This window comes from Telopea speciosissima, chromosome 5 (assembly GCF_018873765.1).
Source record: "Telopea speciosissima isolate NSW1024214 ecotype Mountain lineage chromosome 5, Tspe_v1, whole genome shotgun sequence".
NCBI lineage: Eukaryota > Viridiplantae > Streptophyta > Magnoliopsida > Proteales > Proteaceae > Telopea > Telopea speciosissima.
In genome coordinates, this window is record NC_057920.1 from 32134712 (window position 1) to 32148372 (window position 13661).

Below are 13661 nucleotides of genomic sequence, written 5' to 3' on the forward strand. Positions count from 1 at the left end.
GACTTGGAATTGGCTGCGATAGTTTTAGCGTTAAAAATCTGGCGACATTATCTATACGGTGAAAAGAGTGAAATCTTTAGTGACCATAAAAGTTTGAAGTATTTCTTCACCCAAAAGGAGCTGAATATGAGACAGAGGCGATGGTTGGAATTGGTGAAAGACTATGATTGTGAAATCTAGTACCACCCCAGCAAGGCCAATGTTATGGCAGATGCACTAAGCAAAAAATCTCAGACTGTAACCCTCGCAACCTTAATTGTAAGTGAGCAGCTAATAAAAGAAGCTCAGAAATTTGATCTGGAACTCTTGATCGAAGGAACAGCTATGCAATTAGCAGCTATGAACCTGCAGCCGTCGATATGAGAGGAAATAATTATGAAGCAACCATTGGATCCCGAGCTGGCCAAAATAATTTGGGAAGTTCAACAAGGTGTCCATAAGGACCCAGATTTTTCCTTGGCCCATGATGGTGCATTGAAGTTTTGAGATAGATTGTGCATGCCTGATGATTTTGACATCCAAAACCGAATTCTTAAAGAGGCGCACAACTCACCCTACACAATCCACCCCAAAAGTATAAAGATATACAAAGATTTGAAGAAGTATTACTGGTGGATGGGAATGAAGGAGACCATAGCAATATACGTGTCCAAGTGCCTCACCTGTCAACAGATAAAAGCAGAAAGACATCGACCGTATGGATTGTTGCAACCACTTCCCATACCTGAGTGGAACTGGGAAAGAATCACTATGGATTTTGTGACAAATCTGCCCAACACCAGGAAAGGTATGAATGTAATCTGGGTGATTGTAGACGGACTAACAAAGGCGGCACACTTCATACCGATCAAGATAAGTTACCCAATGGAGAAGCTTGCCCGCATATATATTGAAAACATAGTTCGGTTACACGGCGTGCCTGTCAGTATTGTGTCTGACAGAGGTCCTAGGTTCACCTCAAGGTTTTGGAGGAGTTTGCAGAAGGCATTGGGATCTCAACTAAATCTTAGCACAACTTTCCATCCGCAGACGGATGGACAATCAGAAAGAACCATTCAGACACTGGAGGACATGCTCCGAGCCTGTGTTTTGGAAATGAATGATAGTTGGGATGCTCACACACCTCTGGTGGAATTTGCATACAATAATAGTTACCACTCCACCATTGGCATGGCACCTTTCGAAGCATTGTATGGACGCAAATGTAGAACTCCGTTATATTGGGATGAAGTTGGTGAGCAGAAATATCTTGGACCTGAGATGATACAAGCGACCTGCGATAAGGTGGATGTTATAAGAGAGAAAATCAAGGCAGCCCAGTCAAGACAGAAAAGATATGCGGAGAACCGAAGGAAAGATATTGAGTTTGAAGTTGGAGAAAAAGTATTCCTTCGAGTATCTCCAACTAAAGGATTGCTACGATTTAACAAGAAAGGCAAGTTGAGCCCAAGATTCATTGGTCCTTATGAAATACTCAATAGAGTAGGATCCATAGCATACCGACTGGCGTTACCACCATCTTTGTCAGGCATCCACAATATTTTTCATGTGTCTATGTTGAGAAGGTATATTAACAACCGGACACATGTACTGTCAACTAAACCTGAACAGTTGGATGTGGATATGACCTATGAAGAACAACCCACAGAGATATTGGACAGAAAGGAGCATAACTTCCGTAACCGCACCGTCGCTTTTGTAAAGGTTCGATGGGGAAACAATCCGATAGAGGAAGCTTCATGGGAACATGAGGATGAGATGAAAGAAAAGTATCCTCAACTCTTCGAAGAGCAAGGTAAACAAATTTCGAGGACAAAATTTTTGTAAGGTGGGGAGAAATGTCAAACCCTGCCCCTGGCTGATTGGAAATTTTGAATAAAGGACAGGAACCCCTGATCAGGCAACCAGGATCACTGTGGAGCATCACCCCAGTGACTTGGATTGATGAAGAAACCTTATGTGGATCATCTTTCATGCCTGTCAGTAGGTGGACAGAAGACCCCTGCAAATGTACAGCTCATTGCCTAATATATGGTTTGGATCCCAGGTAATCTCTCTCCTCCTTATAATGGTGGGACCTACCTTAGTGAAAGTGTGTAAAATCCCCTATGGGGCATGTGGGGACAATACCCTGACCAAGGGTCAAACCGCTATGCAAGCCCATTGAATTTCAGCTTGCTAGAATTCTTTGGGCGATGGCACTGGGCGATGCAGTAAGGCCCAATGACATCGTCCAATGGGTGTTTTTGAATATTTAATCAGATTTTAATTATGGGGACCACCCAATATGAAATGGGCACCCCCCATGGATAGAGGGAGTCTGAGGGACCACGTCATACCCTCAGTTCACTGTGGACCCCACCAGCATGCCCAAAATCAGTCAGAATCAATTTAAAAACTGATTTTTAAAAGAGGCTTTCTCAAGCAAACAGGCCCTAGTTGGGGCTGGGCCTATAAATAGGCAGGTCTGAGCTCATTTAGATCTCTTGCTCTGTTGGGAATCCGTAGCAGAGAAAGGAGAGAAAGAAGAGAGGAAGAAGAGGAAGGGGAAGAAGAAAGAAGAAGGAAGAAGGAGAGGGAGCTGCTGCCACCCATCCCAGCTGGAAACTGAGCCCCCTCTCAGGCCATTTCAGGTATAAAACACCCCCATATGCCTGCTATCCCCATTCCTTCTCAATGTATGATGTGTTCTTGCTCTCTGGGCAGCCAGAACAACTTGGATTTGCCCAGAGCACCTCCAGATCTGCCATATAGACCTTGTGCATGGAAGATTTGGGATTTTTATTGAATTTCATCATTCTATTATGCTGTTCTTATGAGCCGTAGCTGGCTGTGCATAGCTGCATTGCTCAGCCTTGCTCTTGATGGACTGAATGGAACCCTGAGTGCAAGACAAGGCTGCAGAGACCAAACCCTAGGTGGTTGCAGCCTTGAACCTCTATTTTTCAAGCATTTCCAGCCCTGCATGTGGCTGAAACCAAATCTAAACTTGAAGAAAAACCCTGTGACATTATTCACTGGGACTGTCTGTGCAGTCTCTGGCAGCCTGATGGTGGACCTAATGGATGATCCATTTGGATCAAGAGGTAGGTCATCCCAGGGGCTACTTGATCCCCCAAACATGCAGAGGATCAGGATTGGGCATAACTTGAAAAGCCCAGCCTTGGGAACTTAGTCCAGCATCGATTTGCAGCCTCTGGGTGATGGCTCTGGGCGATGTCAGTGAATGGAAAATTGCTGGAATGCTAATCTGGCTATGGGAACCTCACCCATTGGCCGTGGGAAGTTGGGAAATGACCAGAAAGCCCTTCCCCACATCTGTCCTTATGTGGGTATGGCTTGGGAACCCAAGTAGGCCCCGCAAGTTAAAGAAACCCTATTGTGCTTGGTCCTACAGCACAGACAAGCTGTGGACAACACCATGAACCTAATCTGACCTAGGGTTAGGTACAACCATTAAAATAACTATTTTACCCTTTGTGCCACTGACACTGGCTGAGGCACCGGGACAAGAGCCTAAGGCCCAGTGCAAGCCCTATGATCCCAAATGAGTTCCAACCAAGTACCGGGTCAACCCAGTAAGATTAGGTTAACCCTAGGAGTACTAGTGATAGACTGAAACCCTAATATAACAACTTTTGATTTACATCTAGGAATTGATCCCGCGCTCGAGGACAACAATCAGACTACTGTTGGAGTTGAGTTTGTTAACAAGTATCTAGAACCCAACTCAGGTGAGTGAATAATACTATCATATGTGCAAGTGTAATTATGATGCTATGCCGGCTAATAAGAATTAAATTATATATGCTGTGTTATTTACTTCTGTTCAAATTACTCAAATCACTGCATAATGACTGTCTGTTGATCAACACTCTGAATTCTTATATGATGATTGGGATTGTTAGACTAGATGCCGTAGTCGGCTTGGAAATGAGGCCTATGATAACCAGCAGAATGGGATGCGGTTGATACCACCCGACTCATACGATGCCATATAGACATGGGGTTTGAGTTTCATCACCCATGCTATGCACCCTTGCCAACAGGGGTTAAGGTGTTGGATGCCTGTGGGGACGACCATCAAAAAAGGAGAAAAGAGAAAAAGGAATGAATAGAACACCGGAATGGTGCATGAAATGAAAAGAACACTAGAATGGTGAATATAGGCTATGAGCAAGAAAAAAAATGGATTGTCCCACGGGTTAATCACAGAGGGCTGGTTGGGCTGACCTTGGTGACTGATGCAGGAGCTTACTGGTCCTCTCCGACAACTTAATGGGTGTATCACGGGAAGGGGTTAGAAGCCCACACCAGGGATACATGTATTGGGGATTATAGTAGCACTGACCTGACTTAGTTGTATTGTTAGGTGGCTAATAATAAACTGGACTTGCATATCATGTAGGATCATATGAACTGTGAATTATGATTGCATATGCATGCATGATTGATGTTATTTGCTCTCGAGCTTAGTGGGGCTCACACTCTGTTGTACAATGTTTTTCTTAGATGATTTTACAGATCGATGCTAGTGTGGCATGGAGGCTTATCTCGAGGAGGAGAATCCTGGTTATTACGATGATGTTGGTGTGGACCCGGACAGAGGTCATACCGATCCTGCATACTTTCTCGGTGGTCATTGAAGAAGATTGTTGAGGAGTACTTCTGATGTTTTGTTGTGGGAACTCCTTTTTTTTTTTGCTAGGAGTTTTCCCCATTTTGAATGTGGATCAGTTGTAGTTTCTTTTTACTTCTTTTTGGGGTTGAGTATGCTCACCCTGTGTATGTCTGTGTATGTAGTTCTGAACTTATCACTTTTGTTTCTTTGTTTGTGGGTGGAGGGAAATGTACAAATCATATTATGTATATATTATCACCATTTCCCCGTATCGCTATGCTTCCTTTTATTATTGAATTGTAGTTTATTCTACAGCACTCTGATCTTACTTATGGTAATGAGATGAATGTGGTTTCGTGAATGTAAGCACTGCTTCTAGATCCGTGGGATTTTGTTGGTTGCCGTTATGCAATTCAGGTCACCTACCCAATCCTCCTAGGGGGTGGTTTAGGGTGTGACGGGATGGCCCTTATATTGTTCAAACTGTTTAACCTCATGGGGCTATTGAAGTTGCCAATCCAAGTTCAAGTGCTACTTTTAAGGTAAATGGCCAACGTTTGAAGCCATACATTGAGATGTCCGTTCCAGCAAGGGAAGAGTTTATGGATCTCTATGAGCCTCTTTACCTTGAAGATTGATCTCCTGATATGTTTTCCCTCCCTTGTCCTTATTCTTTATTTTATGCATGCGTTGAGGACACTACATGAACTAAGTATGGGGGGTGTGTTGGACTTAATTGGTGAATTTTGATTGTGGTAGTAGTTTGGTTTTGTGCATACGTTTTTTTGATTTCTAAGTGAGAGAAAGAGGGAATTAGGTGCCCTAGCATGCAAAATAATAAGAAATCCCTTTTCAAGGACGGTAATTAGTATGTATCAGGTGAGAGGGACTAAGTTGGAAAATATGAGTACTATTTCGTTTGATGGCTAGATTCTTTTATGTGTTTTATGGACCCTTTGATCTTTTGGTTAGTAGTTGAGACCAATTTGTTTGTGGCAAGGCAAGGCATGAAAGTGAATGAAAAAAAAAAGAAAAAGAAAAAGAAAAACAAGAAAGGAAAGTGGAATTTCTTGGAACTAGACAGGGCACTGTTGCCTCAGGAAGCAGGTTGACTTGTTTGAAATTCCTTGGAAGGAAACTCAAAAAAAACTTTTGCATCAATGTCTCAAAGTCTTTATAGATATATGCAAAAAGCGAAGCTACCGAGTATTTGGGTGTCTGGTGTATGCTCCACCATGTCATTCAGGGAATAGTAGTGGAGTAAAAATAGAGTTTACTGTTGAGAAAGAAAAATTTCTGCCTTAATGCCTAAATAGAAAGTATGGTAAAAAATACTCAAAGCCTGAGTCTTTGGTTCCATCGATGCTATGAGTGATTTACTTGAAGGTGAGTAGTGTTCAGAAGATATGAGGAGATCCCTTAATCTTGATGCATGCTTGTTGCTTGAATTGATGTGGGGTGATAAAAATCAAGTGTGGGGGAACCTTTGGCTCCTTGATCTTTAGTTTAGCACTTTTAGGGATTGTGTGCACTGTCCTACTTATGCCATGATTAAAATTTACAGCATCCTTTTTATAGAATTTTGGGTGTACATTCACTTGCAAACATCCACGAGATAAAACTCGTCCATTAGGGATAATCTAGGGGTTTAAAGGCTTGTTGCACATGCTAAGTGCAACCGTGATTCCTACGAAAGTGAGTTAGGATTTTTGCATTCTAGATTAGTTTTTTGTTTACTTAAGGACAAGTAACGTTCAAGTGTGGGGGAATCTGATGAGCACATTTATGTGTGAAATCTTAGGGCATAAAGCATGCATTTTACCACATTGGATAGAGTTACTTTGGTGCTTTCTTGTGCTTTTCAGGTTTTTAGCTATTTTATGCTATTCTAGACTATCGGGAGCTGCATGTCCTAATCTATATGTAAAGCCATCATTTTTCTTTCCATAGCTATAAAGAGGACTAAATTTTGAGCAAGATGGACATGACGAGATTGAAATATGCATCTGTTTAGGCCTCCATGCAAGCAATTATTCTTTTCAAGCTAGGAAAGAATAATGGGTCAGAAATGAGCTGGAATGCAAGCCCATAGCCATTCTACCACTTCCCAAGGGTATTTTTGACATCAAATAAGGTATTTCTAATCAATGGTGGAGATCTACTGCAAGTACAGGACCATTTTGGCAATTTTTCAATCTTGAAGAGAGAGAAGAGCTGCCATCCAAATGGGGGGACCCACACTGCCACAAGCTTCCATAATTTTTCAAGGCCCATAAGCTGTCCACATTTTTTAGAGGGAGCACACAAGGCTCCACAATTTTTCTAGAGGACTATATGGGTATTTAATTAATGCTTTGAGTGGAATCCTAGTCATCACCCTTACTCTCTCTCTCCTCCAAATTTCCAAGGGGCATTTCAGGAATTTTACTTTGGATAGATTTCTTTTGGGAAAGATTCCCTTATCCTTGGAAGGTTGAAAGTCAAAGATGCCTTGATCACATTACTTGGAGAAGACTCCTGCAAAAAAAAGGAAGCACAAGAATGAAATTAGAAAGTCCACTTTTTAGAAAATAGCAGGTTTAGGGAGCTAAGCTTTGTATCTCTCCCACTTTCTATTTTTTTTTTATTTTTTCTTGGGGTTCAAACTTATTTATAAAGGAAAGAGAGAGATGAGAGAATATTTTATGAGGAGATTCTCTCCACCCTTCTCCACCCTCCACGGTTTTAGAAGGAGAGGACCTCCCAAAAACCATGGAGGCTTCTCCCTCTCTTCTCCTCTTCTCCTCAGTCCCCTATAAATACCCCATAGCTTTAGGCTTGTAAGTTGTTCATTGCTTAATAAATTTCTTCTTCTTCTTCTAATTTTTGGCTTTCTAGGTCTTAGTTTGATTTCATGAGTTTAATTCCATGGTTGTATTGATTTTAATTCAAGCTTTAATTTAATTATGTCTTCAATATGGTTCTAATCTCTTAATTCTAGTTTTAGTTTTAAAGCTTTCTACTCTAGGCTTCTAATCCTTGTGAGAAGAATTAGAGACTTGGAAGAGGAAGCCATGCAAGGATTATTCAAGTTGTTCAAGCTTCTTCAACTACTTTCATTCAAAGCCTAAGAAATTCATGCGCTTTCAACTTTGGTAGAAGGGAGTATTAGTTCTTATTTTTATTTTTATTTTCTTCTTTTTAATCTCCTACCTCTTCCATTATTTTTATTATTAATCTCACTCTCATTCCCTCTATTCCATCCATTCTAGTAGGACTCTAATTCTCCACTTTTTATTTTTATTTTCATTCTCTACCTCTCTAATTCTTCCATGCTTGTGGAATCTTATTTTTTTTATTCACTATCATTATCATGCACTATGTTAAACATCTTAATTTAATTATTTTTATTTTAATTTCAGATTTGGTAGGAGCATTTCAAGTGTGGTAGAGAGGAAAGCAGTTTCAGTCCGGTTCAAGCACCTTTGGGTTTCACCTCTCTAATCTCTTAGCCTCATTCTTCCTTTGTTTTTTTTTTGTGTGGTTATGATGTGTGGCTGTGGTTATTCAATCCTTCAATCCGTGTTAGTATTGATAGGTTAGATAGATATGTGTTAGGACGCCAATTCAATTCATGCCAATTCAATTCGTTAGATGCGTAATTTCATTAAATGGATGTGTGTTAGGATTCGATTCGCTAGATGCTTGTGACTTAGGATACGTTAGTTTATTTATCGTTAGTTTAATTCAACATTATAACTAATTTGGTTCACTTTGCATTGCTTTTAAGTGAGTAAGATAGAGTGGCATACATCTCCTTGTGTTCGACCCATAGCTACGATTGATCCGTACACTTGCGGTTATTATTTCTTCCCAACAATAGCCGGTCACAGTATTGCCTGTATCTTCTATCCACATAAGCAACAGAATTTGGAGGAAGAAAACATACAGTATTATAGTGAGATTCCATGAAAAGAAAAATAATAGAAATTTCAGAAAATTAATGAAATGCTCAAATTGTCATGATGTGAGCATTAATGTGAAGGCCCGCAGTTGCTCAATTAGTTCAAGAATCAAGTCTTGAGATCCAATCAATCAACCACCCAAGTAAAAGTAGGGTCAATTTTCCAACTTTCCACAGAGATAAAAAGAACATCTAATAGATAAATCAGGGGTAAAAATAAGATGAAAAGGAATCAATTAGAATACCTCTTCAAGCATGGAAATCAATTTAGCTTTTCGTTTCTGCAATTCAAGAAGGCCTGGGGTGTAAAGAGATTGCCTGCATGAACTATTTTCGTCTTCCCATTGATTGGTTTTCTAGGGCTTCTGCTTTAGTTGATTTGTCTATTATATTCTAAGTTTATAGAACTCATTCAAGAGCTCTTGAGCAGGAACCAAGTACTCTGAGTTCTTGAGCTCGAAGTGATGAGTCTGTGTTCGATGAAGATCATTTGCAACAATTAATCCCAAAATCCCATCTTCCTACATATACTGATGATGATGACTCGTCGTTTCTTTGAGCTCAAACGGCTGTAATCCAATACTAGAAGGCTTCTGTGAACAGAGAACAAGACATAATCCTTAATTCGGCCACTCGTTTCCTTCACAGGGTAACACAAAAAGCTCCTTTTCCCTATTCTTGATTCTTCCACCTTTAGACCAACGAAGACGACGAAGAGAGTGTTTTGTAATTTGGAGTTTTACCCTTAAGGGTATTATGGGAAGTTCACTCTGTGGTAGGGGTAACTTCACCATTATGAAAGAATTAATAGCGATTTAAAGGCACAGATCTAACAGAGTGGACTAAGTTGAAATAAAAACATAAAGTAAGGATAGTCTATGATATTTTTTCAAAGTTTGCTATGTCTGTGATTATATTGTATACTTATAGGGGGTGTTGGTGAAATTAACCCTTTTTTTTTTTATTTACAATTCGGGTCGGCCCAAGTGGTCCGATGTCAAACCTGCCCCTGACTGGCTAGAATTTTGATTGAAGGACAGGAACCCCTGACATGGCATCCAAGCACACTGTGGAGTATCACTACAGTGATTGAATTTAATGGAGAACCCCCAAGGATGTCATCCTACATACCTGCCAGAAGATGGAATGTAGATCCTTGCAGTTGCACTGTCCACAGCATAATGTACTGCTTGAACCCCAGGCACTCTCTCTCCTCTCCATGAATGTGGGTCCCACACCTAAAAATGGGTGCAAAGGGTCTTGAGTGGCATGTGGGTGCAAGGCCCTAACCCTGGGTTAAACCTCGGTGCAAGCCCAAAGAGAAACAACCTTGCTGTAATATCTGGGCGATGCAGACATCACCCAGAGACATTACCCAGAGTGGGAAAATGCAATATTTTAATAAACAGATGTGTGGGGACCACCCATACTGGACATGGGCACCCTCCATAGGTAGAAGGGAGTCTGGGGGACCACCTCATACCCTTGGATCCCTATGTACCACACTTGAGTGCCCAGAATGGCTGAGAATCAGTTTAAAATCACATTCTCAAAAGAGGCCTAGGCAGCCAAACAAGCCTCAGTAGAAAGCTAGCCTATAAATAAAAGGCCTTAGGCTCATTTCGAAGCTCTAGTTACTATTGAAATCATAGGAGAGAAAGAAGAGAGAAGAAAGAGAAAGAGAAGGAAAGAGAGAAGAAGGAGAGCTTACCTGTGCATCAGATCAGCTCCAGTAGCCATTCTCACCTATCCTCAGGTATAAGGTTACCCTTATGCTTGCTGCTGTGCTGCTATTACTATTTTTCTCCTTAGCTCTCTGTGTTTTTTATGCTTTTCTGGCCATTGGCAGCCCAGAACAGCTTGGGGCTGCCATGAACCACCTCAGATCCAACATGCTAACATGATGCATGGAGGATCTGAGCTTTTTTATTATGTTTTGATGGCTGTTCAATACCTGAGACTGAAATCCATGCCTATGCCAGACTACACTACACTGTTGCACCAAGAACAGGCAGTCTGGGCTCAGATCTGTGTGCCCTGGCTACGTGCAGCCTAGCCATGAGTTACAGCAGCCTTGGATGGCTCTAACACCTATGAAATAACCCTTGCATGCAGCCAAATCCATGGTCTGCAGCTGAAGCCATACGAGGTTACTATTCACTAGGCAGCTCGTGGCAACTAAGTGGTGGGCCCAAGTAAAAATCCATGAAGACCAGTGCAAACTACACCCCAGGGGGTCCGTGATGACCTAACATGCATGGGGGGATGATCAGGGCACTGCCCATGGTGAAGAACCCAGGAATTGGAGCATGTTCACATGTTAAGCAGGCTCTAGGCGATGCACTGGGCGATGCAGACATCACCTAGAGACATCGCCCAGAGAATAAAATAGGGCAATTTTGCTGATCTGCTTTGGGGACCTCCACCCATGGACTGTAAACAGTGTAGGGAGGTGGTAAATAACCAAAATACCCCTCCTCACATCTGTCCATAAGGATGGATACCTTGGGTACCCAAGTGGGCCCCACAGGGTTTGGAAACCCTGTCTGTGTTGGTCCTGTAGCACTGCTGAATTGGGATCAGTGTTGTAAGGTTGTATGACCTTGAACCGTGTACTGTAGGTGTAAATGACCATTCTGCCCCTATACCACATTCTCTGGATGATGCACTGGGACTTAGGTCTAAGCCCAGTGCAAGGCCCAGAGAATTCTAAGTGATGTCCAATTGTGCATTGAGTCAACCCAGTGAGCCTAGATCAACCCTAGGACATCCAAAAATAGTATGGAATATTAAATGACATTTCTGATTTATGCTTAGGGTTTGATCCCGCACTCGAGGCCTACTGCCTGACTGCAGCCAAAACTGAAACTACAACTGAATTCATAGAACCAGACCCAGGTGAGTGAAATGTTATCGTGTATGTACATGTAACATAATTGTTATTATGCCGACAATAAATTCTATAATTATAATGTTGTGTTACTTAATCAATTACAATTTCATAATTATTACACATCGTGTGACTGTTGATCAACTCTGTTTGAATATAACATGATGATTATGATTGATAGACTAGATGTCGTAGTCGGATTGGAAATGAGGCCTGGGGTAGCCCGTAGAATGGGATACGGTTGACACCGCCTGACTTATACGATGCCATATAGACATGGGGCTAGAGATTCATCACCCCTGCTACGTACCCATGTCAACATAGGTTAAGGTGTTGGATGCTTGTGAGGACTACCGTAAAACCTTGGGCATTTACGCCGAGAAGCCTCGATAATATGCTGGGATGCCTCAAGCTATAAAGCTGGGGAGCCTCGAGCTACAAGCTTGGGAAGCACCGATAGGTGATTTATGGCTATAAGCTAAATAAAGTTGATCCTCGTGCTACATGCCGGGAAGCACCGAAATGGTGAATTTGATATTGAGTCAGTTACTTTACAGGTTAATCACAGAGGGCTGGTCAGGCTAACCTTAGTGAACAAATGCAGGAGCTGACTGGTCCTCTCCGACAACTCAATGGGTGTATTGCGGGAAAGGGTAACCAAGCCCACACCAGGGATACATGTATTGGGGATTGTAGTAGCACTAACCTACCTTAGCTGTATTGATAGGTGCCTAATAAATAATCTGGACTTGCATATCATGTAGGATCATGTGGATTGTGGTTGCATATGCATGCATGATGATATGTTTTACTCACGGGCTCAGTAGGGCTCACACTCTGTTGTTTATGTTTTTTTATAGATGATTTTGCAGGTGGATGCCGTTGTGGCATGGAGGCTCATTACGAGGAGGAGAGTCCTTGTGGTTATGATGATATTGGTATGGACCCCGACGGAGGTCGTGCCGATGGTGTGAGCGTTCTCAGTGGTTATTGATGAAGACCCGTGAAGGGTGCTTTTGATGCTTTTTGTCTTGGGGCCTCCTTTTTGAGTTGTCAGGAGTTTATCCCAGTTTTTGTTTCCTGTTTTAGTTTTCTTCTTTTTTTTTTGGGGTAGAGTTATCTCACCTTGTACATATTTACATCTATTATGCTTATGTATATGACAGGTCTTACTGTTCAGTTGTGGGTTGTATGGGGGAAAATGAAACAACTTTACTTATGTATATATATATCACAACCATTTCTCGTATCGCTACGCTTTCTCTTTTCTTTTATAATTGTAGATTATCTACAGCACTCTGATCTTTCTTGTGGAAAAGTAATGGATGTGTGTGTCCGTGAATGTATTAATTGGTTCTAGATTAGTGGGATTTGGCAGATTGTCGTTACGTAATTCGGGTCACCTACCTAATCCTCCCAGGGGGTGGTTAGGGGTGTGACAGAGCTTGGTATCAGAGCGTGAGTCTCTTTCTACATTCACGGGTTGCAGAATAGGAATAATAGTCTAACAATAATAAAACATGCTATAAAGTAAAAGCTACAGGGGAGGTAGATGTAATTAAAAAGAAAATTTCATAATTACATTACTACAAGGAGTTTGACCGAAAGTACTACTTTCAAATTTCCATAAGCTGACAAAAAAAAAAAAACTACATAAACCATGATAAGAAAAAGAAAGACAAAAGTCACAACTACATCATGTCAGGTCAGACTAAATGTGTGGAAACTAGCTGAGATGCTACTCTGTTGGAGGTAAGTCACCTGGTGGAGGCTGAGACTGGCGTGAATCAACCTGATAGAATGTATCCCAAAAGTCTAGGTGTCGCTCTACAGATCCCACTCTACTCTCAAGGGATGAGAAGCCCCGATCCATCCTTAAAGTCATCTCGGTGAGCTGGGTGCTGAGGCCCTGGATCTGTGACATCATCTGAAACCACCCAAAGGACTTTGGCACCTGTGAACTAGTGGCTCCGGTCGCCTCATATAGGGGCAAATCAGTAAATGGTGCTCCAACACCCTCCAAGTCGCCCTCCTCCTCTAATCTAACTCTCTACTCCTCTCCCTGCTACTGGCTCTGCTCCATCTGATCACCCTCTTCTGGATCACTTCCTAGCTCCCCTGGTACCTTCATTTTCAGGATCGAGGTCTTGTTGATGGGTCTAGACCTATCCCTCTCCATATACTTGCCGCCCAAGGGATCACCAAAG

General features: G+C 41.8%; 1 long non-coding RNA gene across 1 annotated transcript; it reads left to right on the forward strand.

Moving 5' to 3' along the window:
- The first annotated feature begins 1539 nt into the window (after nt 1–1539).
- On the forward strand, nt 1540–6382 carry LOC122660901. Its single transcript, XR_006332803.1, has 3 exons — nt 1540–1550; nt 5381–5387; nt 6200–6382. It is a non-coding gene; the product is annotated as an uncharacterized LOC122660901 (long non-coding RNA).
- Nucleotides 6383–13661: the final 7279 nt, after the last annotated feature.